Source organism: Triturus cristatus, chromosome 2_1 (genome assembly GCF_964204655.1).
Source record: "Triturus cristatus chromosome 2_1, aTriCri1.1, whole genome shotgun sequence".
Lineage (NCBI taxonomy): Eukaryota > Metazoa > Chordata > Amphibia > Caudata > Salamandridae > Triturus > Triturus cristatus.
In genome coordinates, this window is record NC_140581.1 from 835,960,887 (window position 1) to 835,982,039 (window position 21,153).

At 43.9% G+C, this 21,153-nt stretch overlaps 1 long non-coding RNA gene across 6 annotated transcripts in view; it reads left to right on the forward strand.

Moving 5' to 3' along the window:
* Nucleotides 1-21,153, forward strand: part of LOC146865949 (uncharacterized) — a 218,988-nt gene that overhangs the window by 115,895 nt on the left and 81,940 nt on the right. For 3 of the 6 annotated variants that reach the window (XR_014976731.1, XR_014976730.1, XR_014976729.1), the window contains 3 exons: nt 1,277-1,465; nt 2,120-2,202; nt 2,782-3,676. This is a non-coding gene — a long non-coding RNA (uncharacterized LOC146865949). Of the gene's footprint in view, nt 1-1,276; nt 1,466-2,119; nt 2,203-2,781; nt 3,677-21,153 lie in introns of those variants that run through there. The other 3 variants (XR_014976734.1, XR_014976732.1, XR_014976733.1) reach the window with 3 other exon arrangements.

The window sequence follows — 21,153 nt, forward strand, 5'->3', positions numbered from 1 at the left end:
ACATGACTCTAAACAAATGGTGCAAATTCAGGGAAGTGTTGAGAGGGGGGACAAACCCGTCTTGATCTGGATGAACCAAAGAAGGAACCAGAGGTGCTAGTCGGTCCACAAGTATTTTCACCAGCACCTTATAATCGATATTTAGCAGTGCTAGTGGCCTGTAGGATACGACAAGTAGAGGACCTTTGTTGGGTTTCGGTAAGGAAGTGACCATTGCCTCTCTGTGGGAGGCAGAGAGACTGCCAATGGAGAGGGCTTCTTCGTACATTGTTAGCAAGTGTGGAGCCAGTTGGGATGCATAAGCCTTAAACAGTTCTGCCTGTAGACCGTCTGGTCTGGGGGACTTGCCAGTGGCCAAAGCTGTGATTGCATTTTTGATTTCTACCAGTGTAAGAGGGACATCCAGCTCTGTTTTCTGGTCCACGGTGATGCAGGGCAGTGTCATGTTGGCAAAGAAGGGGTCTTAGGGCTCTGGACCTGTGCCTGCAGTTGACTGATATAACTGTGTATGGTGACCCGTGAGCTCATCATGAATAGAGTGTTGTGTATAGAGGATGGAACCTATTTCGGAGTGTAATGCCACTATGGGCCTCTGAGACTGACCCTACAAACAGACTAATAGTCAAGAAAAAAGGTCATTCAATGTTGTTCATCAATATGATGAAAAACCCCAAACACATAACAGCAGTACTAGGTATTATTGCAAAAGGGCCAAAACCAGCATGCCATGCTGTAATTGGTTTGCTAATCAAAATGTGCAATCAACATCAAGTAAAATGCAAATGAAAAAGCTAAGAAAATCCATAAATGTCACTTATCACCATTCCCACAAATAAAGTATCATATGATCACATTAATGAACAAAACGTGATGACTCCACAATCACTTCGACTGCCACACTTATTTAATAGGTAGTAACTGGAGACTCACAAATGACAGATCATCCCCAAACAAGTCACCATCTAGTTACATAACCTGCATCTCGGGAAACCATCAAAGACACAGTCAGGGTTGTGGTCCCTTTCACGTACAGGCCATCTCTTTTCCCAGCTATTCCAAGGGAGATTCTTCCATAAAATCCTCTCCTTTTATGTAATCCATGCAAAGGGTCTGAGACTTTCCTATCGCTCCTTTTTTGTGAGCAGACTATATACACTCCATATTTGCAAAGATTCTGAGCTGTTGTTTCCTTCGTTGCTATCACACTTTTTCTCTCTGATCATAATCATTTTAGTCTCACTTTTTCTTTTCTTTTCTCTTCTTCTTGTTCCTTTAGGTGATGGTTCAACTGTGCTAATAGATCAATCAAGTCAGCACAAGAGTCTGGTGATCCACCGGTTGTCTAAGAGGTCCTTGAAATCACTCTTAAGCCCCATGTTGAAAAGGAACACCCTTCGTGTCTCTGGTTACCATTTTCTGTCTCCGGCAACCCACCTTTAGCAAACAAGTGATTAAAAGACATTTGGTATGTTGTTTAGTCTTGATTCTTCTACTTTAAACTTCAGAGTTCATTATCAACTCACTGAACGAATGCATGTTTCCCAAATAGTTTCTTCACTTCATCCATTAATTGATGAGTAATAGTTCTACTTATTGGACAAATTATATAGGCCAAGAATTCACTCTTCCACACAAATAGGACAACACAACATTTCACTTTGGCACCTGAATGGGGAATAAACCTTGCTTGCAAAGAAAATATAACTGACATTGGTTGATAAATATAGAAAGCATATGGGGATCTTCTGAGAACCATTCAAGATGTTCTAACAGTATTGTAGCCAGGGTTGCAACTTGAATTCTGGGAGACTGAATCAAGGGTGATTATATTGTAGGCTGAGACTCTTGCATAACAGTAAGCAAATTATGTACTGGACGCTAAAGCGATGTTGGACATAACACCGGAGCACAGCTGGAGTTAACTGTAATTGCAATCGATCAATTTCTTGGGCTCGAGCAGTCACAAATTGAGTGATCTTTCTTTGAAGCCCTTTATTGTCTTGTTGCATCTTTACTAAGGACTTGGCCTCGTCGGCCTCCATCACATATTGTGGGACCATTTCACTCTGGCAGGACATTTTTCTTAAGCTTGTCCTTCTATCCTTTCATTTCCACGCAGTGACGTGTACCAGTAATGTCCTTGACCCATGCAGGAGCAATGGTCAGCCTTCTCATCCTTTCCAGGCTGAATCTCTCCACATGGTAAGTGCATGATAGAGGCATGTACATGAATGGGCGAATGGGAAATGGGAAGATAGAGAGGGAAACATGGCCACTTGTCACTAGGATTGTATCTTTCATCAGTCCAGAAGTCATTCATCCAAATGCTGGATGTGCACGAGTGCTCCTGCTGGTGCAGTAAGAGAAAGTAGAACTTTTATGATAACTTAGTGTTCCTCCGCCCTCAAACTCTGTATCCTACTGGGTTTTAAGAATGAGATCATTTTATTGTGCATGTTTGTGGCCCATTTTGAGGATTAGTGCTACTTTCTCTGAAATATTGCTGACTAAACTGAAATCATGTAGATGAATTTTCTATGCAAGTCTATGGATCACTAATCAAGCAACCCACAGAAAACTGACACTGACACTTGGGTCCATTGTTCCATTCCTAAGCATTCCTAAGGGTTTTCTGAAAGAAAGTAGTAGTTTCAAGTCCCCAATTTGCAACTCTTTACATGGTAATAAAAAAGCAAGCTACATGTAAGTGAAGTAGAGCTACTTTGTGCAAGCGATGTACCAGACTAACAGATTGCTGTTTTCTTTCTTACATGTTTTGAGCAAAAAGCAGAATGAACACAGCAGTGGTTGCTGCAGATTTCTCATGAAAGAAAAGGAATATTTTCACGCCCACTGCTGGTTCTCAGACAATCTATGACTGATGAAGAACACCTCTGATGCAAACTCTGGTTGATGAAAACCCCGAGGATGACACAGAGATGGTTAAGGATTCACATGTGAGCTTAGTCTTCCTGAGCTCATCAGAGGTATAACGCGGAGCCCTTGCAAGTTCCTAATTTTCCACATACACATGAAGGAAGTCATTGTCTTGTAGAGAAGTGTAGTTAATATACACAATGCCAACCACAAGACAACTGCTAGTGTCATGAGAACCCATAATCTCATGAGACTTGTTTTTTACCCACTGATGAGATTACAGAATCAACAAGAACAACTACAGACTATTCCTGTGTTGCATCAATCACCACAAAATGGGCCCTCTGAATTTATATAAAGTGTTAAAACCCTACAGAATATTAGTGAGAGCCGGGAAGCAGCAGTCACACCAGTGGGCCCTGACTTAGGAAGATTCCAAGTGCAACCTTGGGGACCCTTCAGTAGTGGTATTCCCTTGGAATGAGCTTCTTGTGGTGGGAGCTCTCTGATGGCAAGGGATATGACAATTGAATGGAAATGGGAAATGCTCAGTATGGATCAGTTGTTCTCACCAAGATTCTGATGAAGGAAGATCAAACCTTAGATAATGTAGTCACTCACTAATCAAGATAAGTGAATGTTCAAATATGAATTAATTGTATGGGAGTGAGGCATGTACAAGGTTCACATAGGAGAGACATATGTAAACATGGCAGAGCAGAGTTCCGTAGCTTGTAAAGTTTCAGTTGCCTGGTTAAGGTGAAATAAACAAAATAATGTTACACACAAGGAAATGGTATTGACAGTGGTTTACTTTTGCAACAATGTGAATTTTATATTGTGACATTATATTTGACCCTTTGGTTATTGTAGAGCTAAATGTTAAACCTGCACCAGAACTGCAAGAATGACAAGGAGGATGAACAATGTTGTTGAAATGGCAAAACTATTGATTAATCTCAGGGAGTAATTTATGCAATACTTTTTTTCCCTTTTTGGAGGTTCCAAAGGATTCAGGGTGGATTTGCTTCAGCTGAATGCCCCTATTAATCTGAATAAAACCACCTGGTATGTGGGGTGCCACAAAACTCATCGCTTGGACCTGTGCTGTTTAATATATATATGTTTTGCCCTTGGCTCACCTCATCTGGTTGTTTGGGTACAGTCTTATGACTACAGAGATGCTACCCAGCTGATTATCTAGCTCAGGGACAATGCCCCTTCAGCATGCTCTAATGTTCAAATCTGTATTCAGGTGATTGCCCCTTGGTTGAGTATCAATTCCCTTAGAATGAACACTAATAAAACCAAAGTTTCTGTGGTCGGTAAGCAATCATCCAAGTGGACATCGGAATTTTTGCATTTACTTCAACCACAATCTTTCTTTGCCCAGATAGCTCAGTACGCCATCAATATGTCGATAGAAATTGTGCCATTTCTCCCATTTGCTTCGTTTCAAACATTGGTCTAGGCAAGAATCCTATCTTGTGTAATTCTCTGTATTACTGCTTTCATAAATTCCTTCAACAGAAGTGACTTTACACATTATTTGACTTTCAATTTCACTCACACACACAGGCTTACACATACACACATATTCTAACTTACACACTCTCTCCCACATCAACATACACTCACCCATAAACACACACACACAACACACATTTAAAATATTTTTTTACTTCCTTCAGCTGCCAGGAAGGTCATATTCCAGCTAGTTGCATTCCATTCTTTTACACTAATGCTGAATAATAGAACATTATTCACCATTAGTGTAATACAAAGATTGAGAGAAGATAAAGAGAGGAGTCCCAACCCACGTCCATAAAGACGAGCTGCCACTGTGTTCCTGGCACTGATTTTGCCACTACGGAGGCCAGGGGTCACAAAGACAGTGCCAGGGGTCGCAAGGGACAAGTCAGGGGTCGCATCTGGCGACCCCTAAATTACGTCCATGCCTGATTCCTGGCTCCCTATGTCCTTTGTTTAAAGCTATGTGTCTCTTTCATCAGGCCTATAACAAGCAAAGTCCAATATACTATCAAACCATTATCTCACCCTGTCTTCCTTCCCACTCTTCGATCGTCCTTCCTGCTGCTCTATGTCTACTGGTCTTCTGACGGTTCCTTGCCACATCTTGAATTGGTCTGGGGGTCGGCATTCTCAGTACCTGATGCCAAACACTTGACCATCCTACCTGCTAAGTCTTATTTGATTGGCAGTCCCCTCGCTTCTCACGAAACCCTCAAGACCCTTTAGAGCCACGCACCTCGAATCTAACAGTGAGCCTTAGGGCCAGGTTACTCTTCTGGGTGGTTGTCGTGCTTTACACATCCACAGGCAGTGGTGTAGCACTGGCCCGCGCAGGCCTGTGGTGCAGGCTCCCTGAGCTGCATGGGGCCCCCTCAGCAGAGTACTTTGGCCCGAGAGCTTCTGGTTCAATTCAGAGCGGGGGACACTCCATGTACCTTGCAGGGGGTCCCCTCAATTTTCGTTACACCACTGCCCTTAGGTGATATTAAAGTGAGACCTCAACTCCTGTAATGCACACCCAAGGTTAGGAGTAAATGGGAGGGTCTGAATCAGCACCACCTGATTTTACACAATATGGTTAGTGCAAGCGTGGTGCCTCCGCAGCATGGTCAGTAAGCGTCTGAGACCAAGGAAAGGAGAAGTCTGCTTTGCATGGATTACAAGGGACCTGCTTCTAAGGAGGACGACACTCCTGCCATCCTTTCATCTTTAATGCCATATCTCTCAACCTGATTCCCAGCAGACATATGTCTTGTCTAAATCATTAGTATGGTTTTTATTGTTAATATTTTGCCTGTTTTCTTCTTTTATCAGCTTTTGATCCTATGCCTCCCATGGGTTTCCATATTATTTTATCGTGATAGTGAAGTACTGTTGCGAAAGACACGATGGTTCCAGCAAATGAACATTTGCCATCTGATGAAATGTAGAGTTACTTGTCAAATACTTTATTGTATGATTAATTAAAATCTTCACAATTATAAAAAGAGGACGGTGCAATATACAACATAATAAATACCATTAAAACTGCGATGTGGTTAAAAATGTACATTCCCATTCACATAGCGCACGAGAAATAGAAAGGAGCTAATGTGCAAAATTAGCTCTGGGGTACCAGAGCTCTACAAATGTGGAGTCATTGCTAATTCCTGGTATTCTTCTGGCACACATATCAGTTTTGAGGTTGGATAAAAAATATGTTGGCCCACAGATAAAAACCATGTTACGCTGAGCAAAAAGACCAGGCTTAGGAAAGAGACAGGATGTTTATTAAATAGTGAAAGCTAGAAAGGGAATTCAATCCCTTTAGTCATCTCCTGCATCGTATTAGAAAACTTATGTTCTACGTCACCTGTACAAAAAGCAGAGCTGTAAGTGTCTGTGTGAAATGTGTGGTCGCTCTGCTCCAGCGCAAATATTTTGGGACTGTGCGCAGCTCATCCCTTTTTAAACTGCAGCAGGAGATAGTGGGCTCAAGGAGCATGAGCTAGACCAGGCTGTCTTACCAGACCACCCAGCACTTCCAACTCGTTAAAAACATGCTGTCAGTGTACTGCTTCGTACTCCAAATGTTAACTGCATGCAGATGGTGCAGCTACAGTCTAACGCACGAGCTCTGATTGTGGTTTTTGGACATTATTTTAAATTGCCTGGTTTGCATTCTCGTGTTCTGTTTGCCTAATTAGTGGCTAAATTAATCAGTATTGTATGCCACGTTCTCTGGGTCTTTATCGAGTCCTTTGTGCACGTTTTTTGTTTTTTTTCAGACTTGACATGGCTCACTTGCTGATTTTTACCCTTCACACTGAAGTGCATGTGAGGGCATACGCACCATCTCTTCCTCTCTTTCCCAGTCGTGCTCTCTCTGTGACTCTCTCCTTTTTGCTCTCTACTTTTTATTCGCTATTTCAAGTGCATAGTGATTATTATTAATATTTTTTTGTTGCAGTTTTATATAGCGCAAACTCGACCGGAAGGTATTGGAGCGCTTTACATGAGCACCAGTTACGCTACACAAGGACATATTCATTTTTTGGAAAGCACAGGGAGATTAAGGGCCTGATTATGACGTCGAGCGGAAAGCCATCTGACAGCTCGTCGAAGGCTTACCGCTCGACATCATAGGTTGCCATCGGACAGCTGTGTTATGATACTGGCGGTCGGAGGGAAACCCATGGGGGAATTCTGCTCCGCCTCCGGCGGGCTCTGGGGCAGCGGGCGGAATAGTAATCTCAAAATGACAAGGGAGCTAGCCTCATCTCCGCCGTCGGGGTTATGATGTCGCTTTCCATCTGCCCTTTCATGGCGGTCCACCGTCCATGAAATAGCAGGTGGAAAGTACCTTTGAGGACCCCTAGGAGGGCCCCCTGGCCCTCCGCTACGCGGTCTGGAGGCACAAACATCTCTGCACTGTGTGGCAGGCACCAGATGATTCTTGCCACATGGTGCAGGGATGTTTATATTTTCTATTGAGGCTGGTGCTGCAACCCACAGCCAAGTTTCAATAGAAAATATACACTTTCCGACCGCAGTGAAGGTGGTCACATCATAATAGTGGAAGCTGGACCTCCACCTCCTTGGCGGGCGGTCCCATTTCGGCTACAGTGTCGTTCGGATGCTCGTCCAACCGGCATCATAATTAGGGCCTAAGTGATTTGTCCAGAATCACAAGATGTTGAGATGCTCGTCCAACCAGCATCATAATTAAGGCCTAAGTGATTTGTCCAGAATCACAGGATGTTGAGATGCTCGTCCAACCGGCATCATAATTAAGGCCTAAGTGATTTGTCCAGAATCACAGGATGTTGAGCTGACGCCGAGACTCAAACCTGGGTCCCCAGGTCCAAAGTGAGCAGCTCTGGCCTTACCCCACATCCTCTCCTATTCTTTCCTAGAGGAGCCTTATTTTCCCACCTGTATATCTCTTGTTCTCCAGTTCTAGTGCAAGTCAATATTATTGCTAGTCAGAATTAACTCATTCCCTTTTTTAAAGCTTTCACATGGAAAAAACCTCTGTAAATGTAACAATATTGTGTCCATATAAACTCCCAAAAGTGTTAATTTTTGTCCAGATAATATGCCACTTATTGGAAAGTGTTGTCTTGCAAAAGATTCAAAAGATTCAAACCAGTTATTAGCAACTAAATAACAAAAACAACCACTTAACAAAAGGAGTTAGAAAGCACACTGTCAGTCTTGAACCTGCAATGACCGAAAGCCCCACATGCTTCTGTTATGCATCAAATGTGATGTTACAGCCTACAACCATGCATGATATACATGAAATGGAACTCTCTTTATTCTATGATATTTTAATATTTTATAATAATTTATTTTCTAATGGCATTCTACAGAAAGATTAACCTTTCCATGAACTGAGTGCATTTGTTTCTTTCAGTTTTGGGTGTCTGAGCATGAAACATCGACCTTGACATAACCTTGACTCTAGTTGAAAGTGACACCTAAGTGCCAAGCGTGTTGTTTTCGCTTTATAATGTTAGCTATGGAAAAATTGATTCTGACAGGCTTGCATTCCTGAGACAAACTAGTTTCGAGCACCTGTACAGTAGCGCAGAAGGGTCACTAGGCAGAAGAGCTGAGACAAGCTTCATCCAGTAAAGGAAAGATATGTAAAGATGCTTGTGTCATGAACCTTGTTTGGAGGGCTTCTGAGCTAGCAGGGTTAGACTGGCCTATAGGGCAATCAGGCATTACTAGAGCGGCTGATCTAACAGGTCAGTGTGTGACAAGTGTTTGCGGCTGCTTGTGGGACTGTTTTATGGCCTGCTGGGCCTGTTTTTACTGTTAATTTCCCCGATATTAAAAAACAAACATTGCCTGCAGCAAGCTCAAGCCCATACAGGCTTCTATACTGATAGAGCAAATATTTCGAAACCACATTACATGATACTTTATCGATTTAGACAGGAAAACGTGAATGTGCACATTGCACAAAATACTTGAAGTAATACAATAATAGGAACAAGTGAAGTAACAGCACCGTACAAGCGTGCTTGAAAAAGCTAAAAAAGGAGAAAATACATAGCTATATAGTTGAAACACTTAATAATAGATTTTCATATCTAGATTACTCATGAAAATGATGTTTTATTATTCACGTTTGGTTAAAAACTAATGAATCTAAATATGCGGCCTAACAGTTCTATTGTCTTTCATTGCAAATGTATGTCCTTGACAGTGAGGGCTTGGTCAAGCTCCCTAGTCAAGGAATCCGGGATGGGCAGCAATGGTATGGTATCTAGAATAGGACTGGCGATCCCCGGCCAGAGGCGATGGACACCAAACCTGGGGCCGACCAAACCAGTCATGCACACTCTCCATTTTCTCAATGTAGGCTGTATGCAGCCTACATGGAGAAAATGGGCTCCCGATAGACGCCTGTGCGGTCGGTGTCCCAGCCAATCACAACACTGCCATTGCAGGAGGCTGCCTGCTTCATGTTCCTGCGGAGGCAGGAAAGCAGGAGCAAACCCAGCAGTGAAGACGCGGGACCTGGGAAAGGTATGTTTACAAAATATATATATTATTATTTAACCCCTCCCTGCATGGCCCCCCCATTCCTCGTGACCACTCACCTGTACCCTCCCCGCATGACCCGGCGCACTCCCCTCCACCCATGAGCCATGCCAGGCCTCTACTGACCAAATCCCCACCCCACACTTCACCCCAAGAAGCATCTGTCGCCCATGAACAAACTACCCTCAACAAAAAACACTAGGGGGAATGTCAGTAGCAGGTAGGCGCCCACTGAGCAAGGATAATGTTCCTGACAGCAAATGTCAACATTACAAAAAAAGGGGACAACCAGCAAGGTGAGGGTCAATGGGGAGAAGAGAGAGGGGGGAGGGGAGAGGAGAGGACAGGGGATCCCCAGATTAGTATCAACTCTGGACAATGTACGGTGCAACCCATTAGGTAGAACAGCCAGTGACGGGGGACACTATGGGCTATTACTATGGATCTGAAGACACTTGTCAATGATACGGCAACCTCCAATCCCGAGCCACGTCAGGGAACACTGCAAGCAAGAAAGAGGACAGCATCATAGTCAGGGAGGTGTAGATGACTGCGAGGAAGGGCCTGGATCAGTGGTAAGTGAGTGGAAAATCAAGAGAGTGTTGGACGAAGTCTCATCTGGAGCCAGTGTTATGGAAGTTAAGTGATTGTTTCTCAAGGTTGGGTCAGAGACCCAGCCATTTCCCGTCGCATAATCTTGGACCGTTTGGAGAGGGAGCAGTTGTCTCTTCACCACCGCCGAGGTGTCTGGGAGCGCCCCACCATGTCACCGGATCAATGCAGTTCAGAAGATGGCCACCTCAGCAGTCGTTGCTCCGTTGCCCACTCCCATGCCCGCTCAGGACTGTCGAAGAAGAAGGTTGAGGATTGAAAAATGACTTTGACGTGGGCTGGGAAAAGGAGCATATAATGAATATTTAAGGTGGGGAGTTTTTGGTTCACTTCATCAAAGGAGCAGTGTTGTTGATGCACCGCTTTCATATAGTCAGGGAAAATGAGGAATTTCAAGTTGGAAAAGCGTAGTTCAGATTGAGTGTGGTCTCACGCAGAATCACGTTCCGGTCCTTTAAATTAAGTAGTCACAGGATCGCAGGCATGGGAGGGGCCACGAGGGGTAGCGGGGCTTCGGCACCAGAGATCGGTGAGTCCTTTCAATGACAAACAAATCCAACATCTTACCTCCGGGACTCAAGATTTAAACCTGTCCTCCAGCGCCCCCACCAGGCCCTGAGGCTCCAAAGATTAGGGCAGGCCGATAAGCGGAGGTTGTTACGCCTTGATCTGTTTTTGTTGTCTTCTGCCCTCTAGGTCAGAGTCTGTACAGAGGAGGTGAGCTTGGAGACCTGGTGCTTCAGGGAAGTAAGTTCCTCTTCAACTGAGTAGACCAGCGCCTCCACTTACATCGTTCTGTCTACAACATTGCGCAGATCTTGGGCCAGCAAGCTGAGATCCACCCAGAGATCGTCGACCTTTGCCTCCACAGCCCCTCTTGAGTCCCTGATGGCCTGGAGAATCGTTCCTAGGTCATGCGCGGCCTGCTGTGTGGGGGCCACCACTGGAGCCTCAGCATTATTCTGAGGATCAGGTGGGGGCCTGTATATTGATCCATTTTAGTTTGGGCGGGTGTCTGCAGTGGGTACTTCCAACAGCCAATGGTCAAGGAGCCAGGGAGCCTAACAGTACGGTAACAATGGGGAGAGGGGAGATGAAAGAGACATCCAAGCCTAACTCCCCAGGGCCACCCGGGAGTCACCTGCAGTCAGCCCACCGGCCGACCCCCGCCAATTGTAAGGCAGCCACCAGCCCGCAGATCCAATGGGCACCAGCAGGGATGGGGCGCAAGAACAGTTCACAGCCATTTTATATAGGGCCCTTGGGACCACCAAGACCTCGTAAGGCAAGTGACCCCCTCTGTCATGCAGATTGTGAGAGGAGCAAGGCCCCTGGGGTGCATATGGAGCCCCAGAGGGCTACGTGGTGCGCAGGAAGAGAGGCGAAGAGAGTACCTGCTGGATTACACTCCAGTGCCGGTCGATAGAGGATCTGTAGGGAGAACTCTCCTGCACCAAGGCGGGCCCTTCTTTAAGCCTGGCACCCCATGTAGGGTGATGGAGCCCCCAGGCCCTGGCAACCACCCTGCCTTCAGCTGCAACACCGTCGGGGGAGGGCCATCTCTCCCTCCCAGTCCACAGCGGGTCCCTCTGGGTTGGATGCAGGGGATGCTTGGCCTCCAGCTTTAGCCGTGCATTGGGCCATTGGGAGCCTCCGGGCTCACTGCCGCTCCCAATTCATCCTCGGTCGGGTCTGATCTGCCATCAGGAAGCTGCTTCCTCAGCAGCCACAGCACTGGCCACACACGTGGTCACCTCTGCACCCGGCCGCGGCGGCTACCGCACTCATGGCCGGGTCTCACGGGGGTGGACGGAGAGGGGAAGAAGAAACTGGGGATATCCCCACCTTCAGGAGCCTCTGAGAGACAGTTAAGACAGGAAAGATGCTCCGCATTCCGGAGCGGCACAACAGGCAGGCAGCTGCAGAGGCAACATGGGCCACGGCAGTCAGCCCACCCCGCCACTGACGAGCCAGCAGAAGGCACCCCAGTCGGATTTGGCCACTTCTGGGGGTGCTGGCGGGGCACTAAGCGTGGGCAGATAACTCCGCTTCGCTAGCGGAGCTTGTGGATTTTTGCATACTCCACATTCCGCTGACAACACGAAGTTTATGCAAAACTCCGACTATGCAGCGCAGCGGAGTTCAGCCCCGGACACTCCCCGCCTCTCCCCATAAATATTTTTAAAATAAAAATACAAATTAAGGTAAAAATCACACTTACCTTTATTGCGGCGTCTCCGGGCTGCCCTCCTCCTCCTCGCTGTGCTCTCTCCTGTAGAATCCCCTATGTTAGACATACGTCATGGTGGGACTGCACATGCGCGTGCAGTCCTAACCACGACGTACGTCTGACGTAGGAGTTTCAGTTTCCAGAAGAGACCACGGTGAGGAGGAGGGCAGTTCGGAGACACCGCGATAAAGGTAAGTGTGTTTAAATTTTACCTTAATTTTTATTTTAAAAATATTTATTAAGGAGGGGTTGAAGGCGTGGAGCTCCATGGAGTTTTTGTCCAACTTCGTGGAGCTCCGCGTAGAGCAACTACACCAGCTCCGCCTGGGCCACATTTTTATAGTATGGGCATGAGATCAGTGTATTTGAACCTTATTTCAAATTTGTGAGTTAGTCACCAATTATTCTTCATTTGGTGACTAACGTTCGTGTTTTGGACATCCTAATTCCCACCGCTCCGATCAGTGAAGAAAGATCCATCAGAGGACCATTCGCAGCTTTGGTGAGGGCAATGCTGAAATTCATCTAACTGTAGGGTCCCAGTGCAGTTAGAGGGATCGGTGAGTAAGTAGTAAAGTGGAAGGTAAACTTGAAATTATTCTACCACTTACGCTGGTTCAATACCTTGCAAAAGACTTAACAGTGTGACTTTACAAGTTCAAACATGCCCCAATTTACAAACACATTTTTTTTGGGTGTCCGGGCCAATTTTATTTTCCCAGTCCAACCTTGTGAGCTAAAGTCAACCTGGCCCTACAATAGGACTCTATCGCATTTACCATTGTTATTAACACAACTATTCTGACTCTTACAGGCACATGCATCATCATAGGGTTTTGCGATTCCTTAATAGCGATTATTAAGGAATCGCAATTAAGGAATAGCAAAACCCAATGCATGTAGGAATCGCTAAAGAAATAGCGATTCCCACAAATTCCTTAATTGCGACTAGCAAATTGCGAGTCGCAATTAAGGAATGTCTTCCCATTCATTCCTATGGGCCTCCAGGCCCATAGGAATGAATTAGAGATTGCGGGAGCAATTTGCGAGTACCAGTAGGCACTCGCAAATTGCTCCCGCAATTTCGATGGTGCAAGGGTGTCCAAAGGACACCCTATTGCACCCATGTATGTTCACTCTGCACCAATGTTGCATACACACATGCTCTAAGGGCATGTGTGTGGGCAACATGAAACTTAGAAAAATGCAAATAAGTGCATTTTTCTAAGTTTTCGCAAATTACCATGAGGTCCAGCCTCATGGTAATTTGCTCACGCTAATAGCGTAATTGCTATTTTTTAAACTGTAATGCATTGCATTTAAGGAATCTCAATTAGGGATTCCTTAAATGCAATCGCTATTTAAGAAATCACAATAATTTGCGATTTCTTAAATTGCGAGTGGCAAGTTGTTTCATGCATCGCAAAAGCTATTTTTGCGATCGCAAACGGCCGATTTTTGCGATTCGCGCCGTTTGCGATCGCAAATAGCTTTGATGCATGTGATCCCAGTGTTTAGAAGCACACCATCGACTACCCTCACAAATCTATAATATAGTTCTTTTCAGTACACTTTTACATCATTTTCCACTCTCTTATACAGCGCTTTATGCTTCCCAGATACATCTGTACTACATAAATGCCAATAAATATATACGCACACATATAATATCTTACAGAGAAGATGATAGCTCTTCTGTAGTAATGGTTAGGTCAGAGTTTCCATTGAAAAGACATGTTTTTGTTTCTCTTTTAACTTTGGCGCCTTTTGATGAATTTGCACTAAACATCCCATTAAACAAATGCATTCCCTTTTGAATATTCATGTTGCGTTTTGTGCAGAGAAATCAAACAGGTGGCTGAAAATAGGGAGAACACACAGTGACAATAGAGAGTCCCAAAAGTGACATTCCAAAAGTGAATTTTCCATGTTAACTTCCATAGGATTATTTGCTCCTTGCTGCAGAAAAACGCTGAGAGAAATTACACCAAACTTGGCATGTAAATACAACTTTACGCGAGGAAGTGACTTTGCATGGCGTAAATCTGTTTAGTGGTGTTTGCAAATTTAGCATTGAAAAAGTGCTCCAATTTGGCCATGAAGAGGTTCAATAGTTAGAGATATCTCCACCATCAAGTCCACAGAGGATTTGCATTCCAGTCCAGTAAATATAAGCTCACCTTGGGACAAGGGATCTTTTTCTCCCATGAAGCATTACTGATTCTTGAACCCAGATGTAGATGATCTGTCATGTTCTGTTTGGCTGGCCATATCAGAAAAATTTCTGTTGCAGCAGCCATTACCCAACATGGTGCCCTGAGCACTGTGTTGGGAAAAATCAAAACAAAGGGCCTGATTACGATGGCGGAAGGCCCGCCACCACCAGCCATGCGGTGGTGGGCCCTTCGCCATCGGACAGCAATTTCTCCCCCGCAAAATTACAATGGTGGGGGAAATCGCTTTCAGACCGCAGCGGTCGCAAAGACTGCCCACCGTGCTTCTGCCACAGGCAATCGTACTGATTGCCTGGCAGAGCAGTCAGCATCTGTGAAATGGTGGTGGTGCCTAGCAGACACTTTTCGCCAAATTACAATGCTGGCCACAGCCGGCCTTTCCGTGGCGGGTAAACTGCCATTGAAAGGCTGTTGGGGATTGATTTTGGTGACCCGTTGCGGGCCCCCCTTGTGTTGGGGGGAGGTGGTGGTGCACCGAGGGGGTACCCATGGTACCACATAGTGCAGGAAAATGCACAACATGTTGTTTTAGTATTGCAGCGGGTGCTGTAGCCAGCAGCACCCACTTCAATGTTAACCGTCACGGTGCATCATAATACGTGGTGCGGGACCGCTACGATGGCTGGTGGACTCGAGTCCATCCGCCATCGTAATCACCCTCAAAGTACTTAAGTTGACATGGTAAACAGGCAATCCATAAGAAATGATAACATCAAGCATCGAAAATCATTGTGGGAAGGACAGAAAGCCTTTGGCCCTGAAACTGCTTTGTACATCTGGCCCTAGACTCAGAGAAATGATCCTTTCCCGTTACGCACTAGTGCTGAATACTTTCTCATGAAGTTCAGCACTTTTACCACCTTTCTGAGGCTGTACCTGTTGACTTGCATCAGACTATGATGAACCTCATGTGTTTTTCAGTTGGTTTCCGTTCCCTATCTGATGCAATTGCTATGGTAAAGGAATTCAATGAAAAATAAAGTTCCGACATTAGATATGAAACACGGGGCTATTATATTTATTTGTACATTTATGCTGACCATTTATACCCAAACTTTTATCAGTTAACCATATCTAAAATTTATGGCCGATGTAATGTTTCTATTCTCAAAAGTATGCTCCTCTGTTCTTATGTCTGTGTCTTTATAATGTATTTGATTGTACGCTCTTATCTCTGGTTAAAAAAAAAAAAAAAGAAAAATAAAGTTCCATCACTAGCAATATTTCAGTACTCGATTTGGTTTTGGTTGTACTGGTAGTGGAAATATCACTTATGTTTGTTGGCCATATGACAGCACATACAATACAGAAATGTAGCAGTAACTGTTTGTGCACCCCACCTCCCTCCAGTCTCATGCCTTCCTCCACCCCTAGAGCACTGCAGAGGACATTAGGTCTCACTATCGTTGTTCTAGATTTGTGTTCCTCTAACGCAGTGGTCTTCAAACTTTTTGATGCCGAGACCCCCCATCAAAGGTTTTTAGGTGAAAGGACCCCCCTCTCTAGTCAGAAACTATCATCTTACAATTTTACAATTTGCTTTTAACTCTGCCATGTCGATACGTCAGGTGCATGCTCGGAAGGACATACATATGCATATATCATCATACAAAGACATTCCTTTCTCATTATCACAAGGCAGTATAACAATCTGCTAATTTTTCTGCACTTTTACATAGAATATTTTAATAAAAAATTAATAGTGTTATCCATTTAAAATGCCACTGCCTTTAACAACTTTAGATGGATGAAACTCTGAATTACGTTTTCTTGCTTTTATCCAGCAATTTACAGGTCACACACCTCTCAGCAATGCGCACTCAACTCACTGAGCTACCGTACCATTTTGGTTCAGTGTTTACAAAAAATGAGACAAGATTTGGACAATAGGAATAGTAGGGAAACCAGGTAGAAATGTTGGGACCACTTCCTCTGTGAATAGCATGGGAGTCGTCTCTTTAGATCAGAGTCCCCCCTGTACATTTGATAAAGAATCTTGAAATCAGATTTAATTTTGACCTACCATTGTATAAATAGATTTGCTGAATGACTAAGAACTTTTTTTTACAATTAGGTATACTAAAACAGGTTAGGTTTCTGTTCAACATCCAGCAAAGAATACAGATTTTCAAGGTTTTTGTGACTGTGAGGTTTGATTACAGTAATGCTGTATATCTGGGGATCCTACAAAAGCCTCGAATAAACTGTAATTAGTACAAAATGCCACAACGTGACTCATACTAAATATTAAAAAACGCACGTCCTTCTCAAAGTGCCTAAATAAACATCATTGGCTTCAGAGTTTTCAGAGGGTTAACATTAAATACATATGCTTAGTTCATAAAGCATTATATGGCCGTAGACATAACCCTCTTACCCACAAATCTAGGTTCTGCACCCCAAGAAAAAGCTTGGTTATTTATGGTTCCCAAGTTTCAGAGAACTTTATGGGGAAAGATGTTTTTCAGTGGCTGCAGCAATGCTCTAGAACTGGCTTACACTTAATCTAAGAAGAGAATACTCGTTGCTGGGATGTAGACTAGAGAGCTACTAAACACCTGGCTTTTCCACCACAAGGCTCCTGTGATTTTATGACTGGTTAGTGATTTGCAGAAATGGTCTTTGAAGAATGAGCGCTGAGGTACCTACCTGGATATAGCGCTTTAGAAGTGGCCAAATATAAATAAATAATATGCAGATAATTGCTCCTCTAATCACAAAGTCTCTAGTCTCTGATGAACAATGGCAATATGATAAAAATCTGAGCATATGGCACCTAACACTGTAGTCATGTTAAGGGTGGGGGGTAACACTGCCACCAGTGCTTGGGCTAAATGCTTACCCTGATCAGTTTCAAGACTCCTCCCAAGTTTCCAGGAGCAGCACAAGCATGTTGTAGGCCCCATATACCATAGCAGTAGGCTGCATCTTTTTTGGGAACGCCGCATGAAAAATTGCAGTGCTCCTTTGCACGAAGGATAGAAGATTGCACAGCACTCGAGTTACAGAGCTTTGCAGCCTGATATCATCTGCAGTGCGGGTGCTAACTGATTCTGCTTTGTGCCACTTAGAGCCTTGTGGAATAGTAAAGATGACACAGCATTATGGAATGTAGGATTTGCACTAAAGATACAACCTTGAAGATTCCTACATGAAGACAACCACAGAAAGGTAATCTACTTATGACATGTGCAGTTTCATAAATCACACACCACATGTAGGGTCCATACTCAAAATATTGCTTAGACCATCCTTTGCACCTGGTTCAACTTGGCATTCGGGTTTGATGATGGGCCTCCAAAGAGAAACTCAATGTACAAGCATTAGCAATCATCTCTTCAAGACACAAATCATTGTAGGTACTGCATAGAGGTCAGGGTTCATCATAAATACACTTTAGCTCTCAAAAATTGAGACTGAGGTTTGCACCAGCTTCTGCCATTTTGCGTAGTAAAGCTGGGCTTTATTGAATATTGAACTGAATCCTTATGTAAGCTTTGGCTCTAAATGTTCACTTCTTCGAGTGACATTATGAACACAACTGTGCCCAGATGACTGGCACAGGAAAATAAGTCTTTAAATTTAACGAATTTGCATTGAGGGCTGCCAAAGAGAGAGAGGTGAAGCAACACAGGTCAGTATCGTAGTGGGGGCTGCCATAAGACCGGTGGGTTGGTGAACTTGATCCCAATAAAACGGTAAATTAGTTATTTGTGGCATCTTCCATCTGCAGACAAAACGTTAATAAATAATGGATCGGGAACACCAAGAGGCCATAGGCAAAGGAAAATGAGGAAAGAAAATCATGTCATGATGAACAAAGGGGACAACACGCGGAGAGGGACAAACAGAAAAAGTATGCATGAGAGAAATATAACAAAGAAAAAAGCATGAGACAAAACATATTTAGAAATTAAAGAATGAACAGGAGAAAAAAAGGAAGGATGAAAGGAAGAACGGTGAAACAGTAAAGGTGAAAAATAGGATAGACGGGTGTAGGAATGAATGGATGGAAGACTGAAAGAATAGAGTAAAAGGATGGAGTGAAAAAGTGAAACAACGGATAGGTGTAAGGGAGAAAAGTATGTTATTGGTGTTTGTATAGCTCGAAGGTCACCTGTAAGGGTATTAGCGCGTGTAGGGATGAAAGATTTAAAAGATTGAGAGATAAACGGATGAATGAGTGAACGCATGCTGAATGGACAGAGAGTACATGTGAAAGGGTGTATGAAAGGGTGAATGGATGGATGCTGGATGGACGGAAAGGTGAAGGGATTGATGGATGAATAGATGGAAGGGTAAAAGGATTGATAAATGGATGGAAGGAGGATGAAAGGGTAAAGGTCAGGTTTGTTCACTCTGTGTGCCTGTTGTAGAGGTATGGTTCAAGTGGGGGTGTTTTAGTGTTCTAGCTACTGCCTTGATTCAGGTTTAGCGTCACCTCTGCGTGGGTGCGTGATAATAAAGCAATTATGTAGTGTATTGTCTATCAGGAGGGAGCAACTGGCTGGGCGGGGGTATTTAAAGGCAGGCTCGTTGTCCACATGCACTGCAGTCGTAAATCAGCGTAGAGGGGGTTTAATTGCAGCGGACCAGTGAGGTTAATTTTTTATTTTTGCATCTTTTATATAGCGCGAACTCGACCCGAAGGTATTGGAGCTCACATGAGCACCGTATTTACATAACATATTCAGGCACGGGGAGGTTAAGTGATTTGCCCAGAATCACAGGATGTGGACACGACCCCGAGGCTCGAACCCTGGTTTCCAGCGCCAAAGTCGGCCGTCCAGCCGACGGACCACATCCTCTCTTTATTCGACCCCTCTTTTCCTGAAGCCCCGACACTGTGCTGGAGAGTGCTAATAAGATGTGCCTAAACTCAACACAAGACCTTTGACTTTTTGTGACGTAGTGTGACAAGGTGCTCTTTGCGGGCACCACGCCATTTTTGCACTGCTCCACTGCAGGTGGTGTGAATCGCAGGGATTTTCGTTACCTTTTAAATCTGCAAATGGTCCTTAACGACCTGTGAAAAACTCAGGAGATAAGACTGCAGACAGCCCAGCGGAGCCCACAGCAGCTCGAGCAGAGACACACTACGGGGGAGGAGGGGGGCTGAATCCCTTGTCGTGCCTCGCAGAAGTGTGACCAGGAATGCGCGACCCCCTTTCCATCACTTCACGGCCCCCCTGGGGGTCGCGCCCCACACTTTGAAGACCCCTGCTCTAACGTATCCCGTGCTTGTGGGTAAAGTTTTGTCGCAAATGCAATTAAATCAGTGTTGCTAAAATTATTTCAGGCTGCCTCAAAAAAGCATAGCTTGGCCAACTACTGAAAACTCCCTCCCCAAAATTCAGTTTAATCGTTATTCTAAATATCTGTAACTCACCATTCAGGTTCCCCCACACAACCCGATATTGCTTATCTGTAAAAACAAATTCTCTTGCAAACTGAATTAAATCAATTCGGTCATTTCAGTTGTCGCCACTTAAAGGAGTCTAACTCAGCTTGTTTCCTCTGTTCAAAACCCCCACTTGAAATATATGTTTCTTTCACAAATGCGATTTGATCAGTGTTCCTAAATGGTACTTTCACCAGTTGTTTGGCCTCAACCAATCCTGGCTTGTCAATGTGTCGAAAGTCAGTTTTCTCTCGCGAATAGCCCAATCAGAGTACACAATATTAATTTTTTTTAAATACTATTACCTTGAACAATCCCTGTCTGCCTATCTTGCACAAAATATGGATTCTCTTGTAATTTTAATTAAATAAGCATTACCTAAAATATCACTCTTGAGTTGTGTTCTAGCAGTGTTCCCAAAATGTATTCCTCTTTCTCTCTCTCTGAAGTCTTATTTATTCACAGAATGCATTAAGCACAGAGTACTATAACACACAACCCTTTCTGTTTTTTCTGGCACAAAATGTATTTTTCTTAAACATCCAGTCTGATCACGTTTACCAACAATCCCCTGACCTTTAGTTATGTTCCTACACATTTCAACCAATCTAACTTAAACGTGTTAGATTGTTTTACCACTCACACAGCTCAGTCTTGCAAATCTGGCCTACATTAACATTCTGTATTCACAAATTCATTTTAATATCTCTCTCAATTTGTTTGTAACAATATTTTGCTATGCTTTCAAACCAAAACAATCCAACACCTTACCTTGCTTTTACTCTGGTCCTGGTCCGTTCATTTCCTCCATAGAAAAATATATTCCTTCTGCTCACTATGACTTGGCTATCCATCCATGATTTAATGAAACCCCTGCTTATCTGCCTATTTTATAATCTAATACATTTTTGAATTTCCAAATGAACTACAGAGGAGTAGGAAATAAGTGCAAAGCCAGATTAACATGTCAAAGTTAGCCTCAAAAGAAGCATCTTATTTTTCGACTACAATTTCCGCACTCGCATCTTTACTCAAAGTACGCAATCAGCATAAATTTACAATTATTCACTTTTGAGAAAAGGATTTAACAAGAGGTTAACATGAATATACAAGTGTTAATTCTGAAAAATTGTGACGTCTCTTAAAATACATATGTAGTTTTCAAATGAGGTTAACTTTGAAACTTAACTTAAAAGTAAGATCACTATCTCACATAGGGGCATATATCT